Genomic DNA, 12,451 nt, shown 5'->3' with positions numbered 1-12,451 from the left:
GTGCTCCCGGAGTCGAAAAGACAGGGGGTCTCGTGCCCGTTGACCCGGAAGACCATCATGGAATTTTTCAGGTTCTTTGGCTGCGACTGGTCGAGGGTGACTGCGCCAAGCTGCGGGTAGCCTGTGTGGTCGGCGGTATCACAAAATGGCGGCCCCCATGAGTCGCACGTGCCGGGCTGGGTCGAAGGTGGCGACCAAGATGACCGCCCCCATCGGTCCCACGTGGCGGCCGGTGCCGGAGCTGGCGGCCAAGATGGCGGCCCCCATGAGTCGCACGTGGTGGTCGGTGTTCGAGCTGGTGGCCAAGATGGCGGCCTCCACGAGTCGCACGGGGCTGATGACGCGTCTGAAGGGGGCGTTCCCGGCTGGCACGCAGCCACAATTCGGGGTCTGCGGGCCTGTCAGTCCATGGGTCGGGCCTGGTGAGTTTTCGACTTCTGGGCTTTAGGTCAGCCCAGCCAGATTCTGGCGAAGTGTCCCTTTTTGCCACAGTCGCTGTGCGGGCTGGGCAACGCTGCCGGGGGTGTTGACCCTGGCCGCAGAAGTAGCACTGCGGTTCCCCGGTCTGGACGGGCAGCCGCGCAGCACAGGCCTGTGACGCAGTCGGGTCCGATGGCAGCCGTGACAATAGTGCCCACGAGGGGTTCGCCGGGTCCGTGGGGAACGCACTGAGGCTCTGGTAGGCCACCTCTAACGAGGTGGCTAGTTTTACCGTGTCCAGCAGGTCAGTGGTCCCGTTTTTCAGCAGGCGCTGCCTGATGTAGTTTGATCGGACTCCAGCCACGTAGGTGTCCCGGATCTGTAGGCTCATGTGCTCCTCCGCCGTCACATCCCGATAGCTGCAGTCCCTTGCGAGCAGGGTCAGGTTTTCCAGGTACTCGTCCAGCGATTCCCTGGCCCGTTAATGGCGAGTAGTGAGGAGGTGTCGGGCAAACACCTCGTTTACGGTCTTCACGAAATGCTCCTTGAGGATCGTGACCGCCGCCTCGTATGTGGCAGCTTTCTCTATCATCACGGAGATTCAATGGCTCACCCGAGCGTGGAGGAGTCGCAGCTTGAGGGTTTCAGAGGGAGGCGTTGTGGAGGAGTCGAGGTAGGCCAGCAATGCCAGTGTTCGAAGATCTCCTTGGCCTCTGTCGCTCGCGCGTTGAGTTCGAGCTTATCTGGCTTAAGAGCGGCTTTCATGGTGCTGTCGCTGGATAATAAATTGTCATACCGTCAATTCACTGTGAGACCGTGGGAATGAGTGAATACTAGGCTTTATTATCCAGGAACTCGCCTGCCAGTATCTGTTGTACAAATGAGTGCCACCCACAGGTGGCCGGTCTATATATCCCCCGGTGAGGGCGGAGCCAGAGGCAGAGCCCACGGGGGTTCCAGTACAGTACCTGGAAGTAGACCGTATTATCATGTCCAGGTCATAGGTCACAGCACGATACAGACAGTTCATACTTAGGTGAATACATTCACCACAACCTGTATTCCGCATTCAAATTCGACCTTGCAAAATGAATCACTTCACATTTATCAAGGTTGAACTCCATCTGCCACTTCTCAGCCAGCTCTGCATCCTGTCAATGTCCTGTTGTAACCTGCAACAACCCTCAACACTATCTACAACTCCCCCAACCTTTGTGTCATCGGCAAACTTACTAACCCACCCTTCCACTTCCTCATCCAAGTCATTTATAAAAACCACAAAGAGCAGAGGTCCCAGAACAGATCTCTGCGGGACACCACTGGTCACCGACCTCCAGGCGGAATACTTCCAATCCACTACCACTCGCTGTCTTCTTTCGGCCAGCCAATTCTGTATCCAGACAGCCAAATGTCCCTGTATCCCATGCCCCCTAACTTTCTGAATGAGCCTACCATGGGGAACCTTATCAAATGCCTTACTGAAATCCATATACACCACATCCACACCCGACCTTCATCAATGTGTCTCTTCACATCCTCAAAGAATTCAATGAGGCTTGTGAGGCATGACCTGCCCCTCACAAAGCCATGCTGACTATCCTTAATCAAACTATGTTTTTCTAAATAATCATAAATCCTATCTCTCAGAATCCTTTCCAATATTTTGCTCACCACAGACGTAAGACTGATGGGTCTGTAATTTCCAGGGATTTCCCTATTCCCTTTCTTGAACAGGGGAACAACATTTGCCTCCCTCCAATCATCCGGAACTATTCCAGTGGAGAGTGAGGACTCAAAGCTCACCGCCACTGGCACAGCAATCCCCTCCTTTGCTTCCCGTAGTAACCTTGGGTATATCCTGTCAGTCCCAGGGAACTTATCTATCCTGATGCTTTTCAAAATTTCCAGCACATCCTCCTTCTTCATATCAACCTGTTTGACTCTATTAACCTGGTTCACACTGTTCTCAAGAGCAACAAGGTTCCTCTCTCTAGTGAATACTGAAGCAAAATATTCATTTAGGGCCTCCCCCATCTCCTCAGACTCTAGGCACAAGTTCCCTCCACTATCCCTGATCGGCCCTACTCTCACTCTGATCATCCTCTTATTTCTCACACGATTGTAGAACGCTTTGGGGTTTTCCCTAATCCTTCCCGCCAGGGCTTTTTCATGCCCCCTTCTAGCTCTCCTCAGTCCATTTTTGAGTTCCTTCCTGGCTACCTTGTAACCCCCTAGAGCCGTGCCAGATCCTTGCTTCCTCAACCTTACGTAAGCTTTTTTCTTCTTTTTGACTAGAAGCTCCACTTCTCTTGTCATCCAATGCTCCTTTACCTTACCATTCCTTCCTCGTCTCAGTGGGACAAAACTATCCAGCACTCGCAGCAAGTGCTCCTTAAACAACACCCACATTACTGTTGTGCATTTCCCCAAGAACAATTGTTCCCACTTTATGCTCCTCAGCTCCTGTCTAATAGCAGTATAATTTCCCCTCCCCCAATTAAATACCTTTCCATTCTGTCTGTTCCTATCCCTCTCCATGACTATGGTAAAGGTCAAGGAGTTGTGATCACTGTCACCCACCGAGATATCTGACACCTGGCCTGGTTCATTGCCGAGCACCAAGTCCAAATGGACTCCCCACTAGTCGGCCTATCTACATATTGAGTCAGGAATCTTTCCTGTACACACCTGACAGAATCTGCTCTATCCAAACCATTTTCACGAAGGAGGTTCCAGTCCATATTAGGGAAGTTGAAGTCACCCATGACAACAACTCTGTTACTTCTGCACTTTTCCAAGATCTGCCGCCCAATCTGTTCCTCTATCTCTCTGTTGCTATTCGGGGGGTCTATAGAAAACTCCCAATAAAGTGACTGCTCCTTTCTTGTTTCTGACTTCCACCCATACTGACTCAGTAGACAAACCCTCCTCAACTACCTCCTTTTCTGCAGCTGTGGTGCACTCCCTAATTAACAGTGCCACTCCCCCTCTTCTTTTACCTCCCTCACTATTCTTCTGAAAACATCTAAACCCCGGAACATCTAACAACCATTCCTGCCCCTGTGAAATCCACGTCTCCGTAATGGCCACAACATCGTAGTTCCAAGTAATGATCCATGCTCGAAGTTCATCCCCCTTATGCCTGACACACCTTGCATTGAAACAGACACACTTTAACCCATTCCACTGAGTGCAACTTTGCCCTATCAACTGTCTATCCTTCCTCACAGACTGGCTGCATACTATTTCTGCCTGTTCAACAGCTACCCTATCCTCTGATCCATAGCTCTGGTTCCCATCCCCCTGCATAATGGTCAAAGAAAAGTGGTTAAAGGATCAACTTAAAGTGGAACGAGAGGAAGAGAGGTTTCAGGAGGGAATTCCTATGTTTAGGGCTTTGTGGACTGAAGGCATGACCACCAGTAATGGAGTGATTGAGATTGGGGATGCAACAGAGATACGGAGAGAAACACAGATATCTTAGAGGGTTATGGAGTTAGAGGAGATTATAGAGATAAAGAGAGAAACACAATTATCTTGGAGGGTCATGGAGTTAGAGGAGATTACAGAGATAAAGAGAAAAACACAGATATCTTGGAGGGTCATGGAGTTAGAGGAGATTACAGAGATAAAGAGAAAAACACAGATATCTTGGAGGGTTATGGAGTTAGAGGAGATTACAGAGATAAAGAGAAAAACACAGATATCTTGGAGGGTTATGGAGTTAGAGGAGATTACAGAGATAAAGAGAGAAGCACAGATATCTTGGAGGGTTATGGAATTAGAAGAGATTACAGAGATAAAGGGAGAAACACAGATAGCTTGGAGAGCTATGGAGTTACTGAAGATTACAGAGATAAGGAGAGCTGAGACCAAGGCAAGAGTTGAAAATAAGGATACAAATTTTAAAAAGGAACCAATCTAGGTGGGGATTTTCCCCTCCCGTTTTTTTCCGTCAGGTTTGGCGACGGGAGTAGAAAATCTCGGAAGGTGCCCAAATCCGCATTTTACACTGACGTAAAGCGTGACAAGATTGTCCTCAACTCTGCCAGTGACGTAATGGGATTTCCAATGTTAAAACTCGGGAACATCATTTCCATACATTAGCATCTCATTATCAGGCCTTACACCGGAATCATTGTCCACAACCCCCGAAAGAAAGTCCATTCACGTCAGTATGAGGGCAGAACAGTGTGAATCACAACTGGTCTCACAATTCGTGTAAGTGGTGAGGTCCAGTAAGTGCAGCACTCAGGGGAGGGAGGATCATGCTCAGGCAATACCTAGGTAGTGGCCCTGGCACTGCCAGGGCACTGCCATAGTGCCGAGGGAGGTTGCATGAGGGGGGGGGAGCGGGTTGAGGGTTGTGTGGTTGTGGGGGAGTGATCCTGCTTACCTTTTGTGCACTGAGGCAGCCTTTAAAAATGGTGCCCTGATCTTCGAAAAATTAAGTTTCAAATTTTTTACTAAGTCTGGGACAATATGGCAGAGAAAGTACTTTTCTCACCTGTTTTCGGCCTTTGCCGCTGTTTAGGAAAATTCCGCCCATACGTTTTTGGTTGACTTCAAGTGTACAAAGGGTAGTATATGGGAGGCTTGTTTGGAGGGCTTTTGAATAATCAAGTCTAGATATACAAAGTCACGAGGTGGGATTCTCCATTTCTGAGACTAAAATGTTGATGCCGGTGCAGAATTCAGCAAAACTGGCGCTGCATGTCGACCGATTCTGTTACCATCAAGCGGCTAGCACTGGTGCCACGTGGAACACAATCGATTCTAATGAGAAATGGTGAGGGATTCGCCAGCTTCACAATTGACACTCAGGAGGCTGACAACCTGCAGCTGCCTATACACACTGCACTCCCCACACACACCATCCCAGCCAACAAGATGGCAGCAGGATGCGTGGCCCCACGTTTCATGGATGCCGAGCTGTGGGCCCTCCTAGAAGTGGTGGAGGAGAGGTGGATGACCCTGTATCCCAGACCAGGAAGGAGGCTGCCAGCCGTCATTATTCGCCGTGCCTGGGTGTAGGTGGCAGAGGTGGTGAGTGCTGTGGGAAACACTATCTGACTGGACAGCAGTGCCTGAAAAATCTGCACAACCTCCTCAGAGCGGTCAGGGTGAGTAGGAAGCACTGAACCTCTGGCACTCACCCAGTCCCACACACTCATAACCCTACACCCCCAATCTGGAGTGCAGCAGAACCCCCACCCTGCACCACATGCCGGCAGCCATACTGGCCACCACGGGCTGGTGCCCTGGCCACTGAGGCCACCAGCTACCCACCCCCTGGGCTGTATGCGTCAGACTGTCTCACACTGTTGTTTTCTGTTTGCACCCCCCCCCTCCAGGAGAAGGCCGCCCACAACCACCGGGAGCGGGCGAAAATAGGAGAGGGCCCCCAGAATTGTGACCCCTCACCATGGCAGAGCAGGGGGTCCTGGACATGGTTGGCGGCCTGGAGGAAAGGGAGGTCGGCGGGTAGAGTTCGGCCGTGGGTGAGGAAGGGAGAAACCGCTTAGTTGCGGTTCCTTGTGACACGTGTGTCAACCCCCCCCCCCCCCAACACCACCCTCATCCCCACACCATCCTCAACCTCACCCCGATCCTTACTCCCACACCACCTTCACCCACACCACCCCCCTCCTCCCCCAGCCCACGTTCTAATCATGCCTCTTGTCTCGTGTCTTGCAGGACCTGTGGGTGATGGGGTGGGCCCATCTGGCGACCCCACCCCCAGCCAGTGCCACAGCCGGTGCCTCCTCCCCCCCCCCCCCCAGTGAGCCGAGCACCATTGCAGCAGTTCGGACACCAGCCCTCCGCCCGAGACTCAGGACATCCCGGAGCTCCGGTCGGAGGATGACACTGACTTCCCGTCACAGCTGTCTCCAACACCCTCCACCATTCCAGAGACACTCACCTCGGTTGGGCACTTTAATGAAGAGGCCCCTGGGACACCCTCTGGTGTGCACCACACAGCTGATCCGGTACAGCAGGTGGAACACCCGAGGGGGCAGACAGTTGGAGGGCGGGCCGACCACAGGGACTAGTTACGCGTTTCAGGCTTCTGGAATGTGCAGTCCCATCGATTGTGAAGATGCAGTCGCAGAGCCAGGGACAACATGAGGAGTTGTCGGCGAGCATCCAGCACCTGCAACGCAGGCGGAGGAGTCCAACCGCGTGCAGGAGCAGGGGGTGGTGCCAACAATGCATGCCACCCAGGCCAACACAGCATGGATGGTGTCTACAGTGGAGGAATTGGGGGCGACAGTTTTGGCTATTGATCAGCATGTTCAAGGCCTGTGGCATTCTGTTCAGGAGCTGGCTGAGGCCCAGGACAGGGTTGCTGCCTCACAGGCAGCAATGTACCAGCGCAACCTGGAAATCGCAGCCGCACTCTTTTTTAAATTTTCTTTTTATAAATTTAGGGTACCCAATTCATTTTTCTCCAATTAACAGGCAATTTAGCGTGGCCAATCCACCTACCCTGCACATCAGTGACCCAGTGCCAGGATCAAACCTGGGACCTCGGCGTCGTGAGGCAACAGTGCTAATTACTGTGCCACCATGCTGCCCCGCAGCTGCACTCCTGAGCATGGCCCTGTCACAGCAGGCCATGGCTGGGAACATTGGCGGCATCACCCAGGCGCTAGCCGACGTGAGGCAGACAAAAGGAGAGGTGGCACAGTCCCAGAGGGAGATGGCGCAGTCACTGGCTGATGTGACACAAACCCAGAAGGTGGTGGCCTTCAATGGGTGATGTGCGGCAGCCCCAGATGGAGATAATCCACTCCCTGTTCTCCATGGCCGCGAGCATGCAGACCCTGGTTGAGACCAGAGCAGGCCTCCAGGACTGGCAGCGCCAGGTCATGGAGGAGCCTCAGGGGTTACCACTGCTCGCACCCCATCCCATTGGCCATCGGGCATCCCAAGGGAAGAGGCGAGGATGGGGCCCGTGCCAGTGACTCCTGCAGGGGAGGTGCCGGAACACGACAGCACCTCGGACTCCACCCCTTCTGGTGGGCAGTGGGTAGACAGGGCAGATTTGTCAAGCAGTCTGAGAATTTAGAGATAGTGGTTGGGTCAAGAGAGGCAATGGTGGGTATGTAATGTAGGCACTAATGCTGTGTGTTCAGATGATGTTACCGAGGGTCAGCATGTAGGTAAAAATAGGAAAGGGCTAGGATATGTCCTTGGCAGACAGGATTAAGCAAAATCCCAAGACATTTTATATGTATATTAGGAACAAGAGGGTAGCTAGAGAAAGAGTTGGTCCATTCAAGGACAAAGGAAGGAAATTATGTAAAGAACTAGAGGAAGTAGGTGAGATCCTTAATGAGTATTTTGCATTGGTATTCACAAAGGAGAGGGACACATTGATTGGTGGTGTCTCAGAGGCATGTGTAAACACTTTAGAAAAGGTCGTTATTACGAGGGATGAAGTGTTAGGTGTGTTAAAAAGCATTAAGGTAATCAAATCCCCCAGGGCCAGATGGCATCTTTCCCAGATTACTGAGTGAGACAAGAGATGAAATTGCTGGACCTTTAACAGAAATCTTTGCATCCTCGTTGGCCACAGGTGAGATCCCAGAGGACTGGAGGATAGGCAATGTTGTACAGTTATTTATGAAGAGTTGCAAGGATAATCCGGGCAATTATAGGCCAGTGGGTTTAACATCAGTGATAGTGAAATTGTTGGAAAAGATTCTCAGAGCTAGGATCTATGCACATTTGGAAGTGAATGGTCTTATTTGCGACAGACAGCATGGTTTTGTACGAGGGAGGTCATGTGTCGCTAATTTAATTGAATTTTTTGAGGAGCTGACAAAAATGATTGACGGGGGAAGGACTATGGATGTTGTCCACATGGACTTTAGTAAAGCATTTGATAAGGTTCCTCATGGCAGGTTGGTGCAAAAGATTAAATCACATGGGGTCAGGGGTGAACTAGCTGGATGGATTCAGAAGTGGCTTGGCCATAGAAGACAGAGGGTAGCAGTGGAAGGGTGTTTTTCCAAATGGAGGTTTGTAACTAGTAGTCTTCCACAGAATCAGTTCTGGGACCTGCGCTCTTTGTAATATATATAAATGACTTGGAAGAAAACATAGCAGGTCTGATTAGCAAGTTTGCGATGATACTAACATGTAGGAGTTGCGGATAGTGACGAAGATTGTCAGAGAATACAACAGGATATAGATAGGCTGTAAAATTGGGCAGAGAAATGGCAGATGGAATTTAACCCGGACAAATGCGAGGTGATGCATTTTGGTAGATCCAATTCAGGTGGGAGCTATAAAATAAATGACAGAACCATCAGGAGCATAGAGACACAGAGAGATCTGGGCGTGCAGGTCCACAGATCCTTAAAAGTGGCAGCACAGGTGGAAATGGTGGTAAAGAAAGCACATGGCATGCTTGCCTTCATAGGACGGGGTATTGAGTATAACAACTCAAAAATTATGTTACAGTTATATAGAACATTGGTTAGGCTGCATTTGGAATACTGTGTCCAATTCTGGTCACCGCACTACCAGAAAGATGTGGAGGCTGTGAAAAGAGTACAGAAAAGGTTTACCAGGATGTTGCCTGGTATGGAGGGTATTAGCTATGAGGAGAGATTGAATAAACTGGGATTGTTCTCCCTCGAGAGACGGAGGCTGAGGGGCGACCTGATAGCAGCTTATAAAATTATTAGGGGTATAGATAGGATGAACGGTTGGAGACTTTTTCCCAGGGTGGAAATGACAATTATAAGGGGGCACAAGTTCAAGGTGAGGGGAGACAGGTTCAGTGGAGATGTGCGAGGAAAGTTTTTTACACAGAGGGTGGTGGTGGCCTGGAATGCACTGCCAAGTGAGATGGTTGAAGCAGATACGTTAGCGACCTTTAAGACTTATTTGGATAGGCACATGAACAGACGGGGTATAGAAGAATTCAGGCGGTTGGTCTAGATGGGACTCGTGATCGGTGCAGGCTTAGAGGGCTGATGGGCCTGTCCCTGTGCTGTGCTGTTCTTTGTTTTTTGTTCTTTGATAAATGTAACAGATGTAAGTTGCATGATATTATTGCTGCATTTTTCTGTTGATCACAACCATACCAATCTTAGAAAAAGAATTGGTAAAACAATAATGTTTTTTGAATCTTATTTGAAAATAAGATTACATCCAGATCAGATTGTCATAATATGCACCCATGCACATCATGAGGTAAAAACAGGCAGTGACAGACACCCAGGTTAGCCAATCAACATACAGGACAGAACACAACCAATCACCAGACAGAACACCAGAGGAGGGCTTCCAGCTATAAAACACACGAGGCATCAGCACTCCGCCTCTTTCCACTGGTGACAACTGTAGTGACAGTCAGGGTGTATATATCAGTTAGCACCTTCTACACGTGGATCAGAGCTAGCCTGGTGAGTTAGTACACTTAGAGTAGTAGAGTGTCAACCCACAGCCAGTTGTGTGCATTGTTACAGAAGTTCAATAAATCGTATTGAACCAACGCCTAAGTTTGGTGTCTGCTTTACAGTTTATCTGCATCCTGTTGCAGTCCATGTTACCCCAGGGTGATATGATACCAGTAGTCTACTTCATCTAAGTAATTTACCTTGAATAATTCAGTGACGACCAGCAAGTGCCTTCCAGCGGCATGGAGAAGAACCAGGCCCCACCACAGCTCCGGATCTCCGGAAATCTCGGCGCCAACTGGCGGGTCTTCAAGCAGAAATTCAGTCTATACATTGAGGCCTCGAGCCTCGAGGATGCATCCGATGCCAGAAAATTTGCGCTGCTCCTATCGACTGCGGGGGACCAAGCCATCCAAATCTTCAATTCGCTCACTTTTGCCGACGGCGAGGACAAGACCAAGTTCCAGACCGTGTTAGCCAAATTCGACAGTCACTGTGAAGTTGAAACGAACAAGAGCTTTGAGCGCTATGTCTTCCAGCAACGCCTTCAGGGTAAGGGTGAGCCTTTCCAATCCTTTCTAACTCATCTCCGCATATTAGCGCAATCCTGCAACTACGGTGACACCGCTGATTCCCTCATCAGGGATCAGATGGTGTTTGGGGTCCACTCCGATGCCCTGCGGGAGCAGCTCCTAAAAATAAAAAACATGACCCTGACAGTAGCCATGGAGACGTGTAAAGTGCATTAACAGACGAAAAGTCGCTACTCCCGCCTTCAATCGGCAGAACAGTGTCATAATATCCATGCATGTATATAATGAAGTGCAGACAGGCAGTGATTGACACACAGGATGACCAATAAGCACACAGCACAGTGCAGCCAATCACCAGACAGGACACCACCACTATAAAGCCAGAGGGCACTAGGTTTCCAGCTCTCTCTGGACCCAGCCACTGAGACAGTCAGAGTCCACGAGCTAGCACAGTGCAAACACCATGCGGTAGCTAGTAAGTCTGGTCAGGCTAGTACAAGGTCTCCAGTCAGTTCAGTATAGTGTCGACCCACAGTTAAATATGTATGTTAGTTCTATCATTCAATAAAACCGGGTTGGATCTTCTACAGTGTTGGAGGTCTGTTACTCGCATCGCTGCATCAAGTGCAGTCCACACCGAACCGACCTGCCTAACACATCATGGTACCACGGAGTGATACTGAAAATTGACGGACCTACCTCGAGTGAATCAGCATTGACCAGCAAGCAGCCATCCGGTGACATGGAAAACATCCAGCCTCCTCCGCAGCTCCGCATCTCCGGCAACCTCGGCGCAAATTGGAAGCTCTTCAAGCAAAAGTTCCTCTGGTACATCGAGGCCTCCGACCTCGAAGCAGCATCGGTTGCCAGGAAGATCGCGCTATTTCTCTCCACCGTGGGGGACCACGCCATCCACATCTACAACTCCCTCACGTTCGCTGACGGCGAAGACAAAACGAAATTCAAAACAGTCCTGCTGAAGTTTGACAGCCACTGTGACATTGAGGTGAATGAGAGCTTTCAATGGTACGGTTTCCAGCAGAGGCTTCAGGGTAAGGATGAACCTTTTCAGTCCTTCGTCACCCATCTCCGCATCCTAGCGCAGTCATGTAACTATGACTCGACGGCTGATTCCATGATCCGGGATCAGATCGTTTTCGGGGTCCACTTCAACTTCGGCAGCAGCTCCTAAAAGTCAAACAGTTGACCCTCTCTGTCGCTATCGAGATGTGCATTGTCCATGAGCATGCCAAGAATCGTTACTCCCACATCAGGGCAGCAGAAACTGCGAAGCTGGCCTCCCACGAGGCGGACCGGTGCAGGCCATTGCACAAATGCAGGGCCTGAGCATCGAGGAGAGTGGCCGTTTCGCCCGCTCTTCCCGGGTCCCTGCGCATGCGCGCCACGACCGAGTGGACGACGAGTCCGACAATCCGACTGCGCAGGTACGTACGTTGACCGACCGCACTGTGCATGCGCAATGGCGCACAGAACACGCTGACGTCGGTGTCATGACGTGTCCGAATTGTGGCTCCGCCCATTTAAAGCGGCAATGTCCGGCAAAAAGACGCCGGTGTCTACAGTGTGGCAAGCTTGGCCACTACGCAGCCCTTTGCAGAACAACTCCACCGCTCAGCAGCCAGCGATCCCAGCTGTGGCGCAGAAGTGTCCGCTCAATAGAACAAGGAATGCCAGATTACGATCCCGACAGCCCAACAGACCCTGATGCTGAGTGCCTCAAGTCCCCATACCGGGTGGGCATCATAACTACACATGCGCTGCCTTCCTCCACCACCACACCTCTCGATCCTCAGTGTGGGTCCTGACAACGAGTGGTCTGCTGTCCTCACAGTGAACAAGGCCCGCATCCTGTTCAAACTGGACACCGGCGCATTGGCGAACCTCATCTCGAAATCCGACCTCGACACCATCCGCGCCAAACCAAGCATTCTTCCACCGACCTGCCAGCTCCTTGACTACATTGGCAACGTCATAGCTGCCAGTGGCTCGTGTCAACTGGGGGTATCCAATAAGGCGATGCTGCGGTTTGAAATCGTCGGGCCTGACAGAGCATCTCTGCTC

The sequence above is a fragment of the Scyliorhinus torazame genome, chromosome 10, assembly GCF_047496885.1.
Source record: "Scyliorhinus torazame isolate Kashiwa2021f chromosome 10, sScyTor2.1, whole genome shotgun sequence".
Taxonomy (NCBI): domain Eukaryota; kingdom Metazoa; phylum Chordata; class Chondrichthyes; order Carcharhiniformes; family Scyliorhinidae; genus Scyliorhinus; species Scyliorhinus torazame.
The sequence above is the reverse complement of the archived record's forward strand: the minus strand, read 5'-3'. Positions refer to the sequence as shown.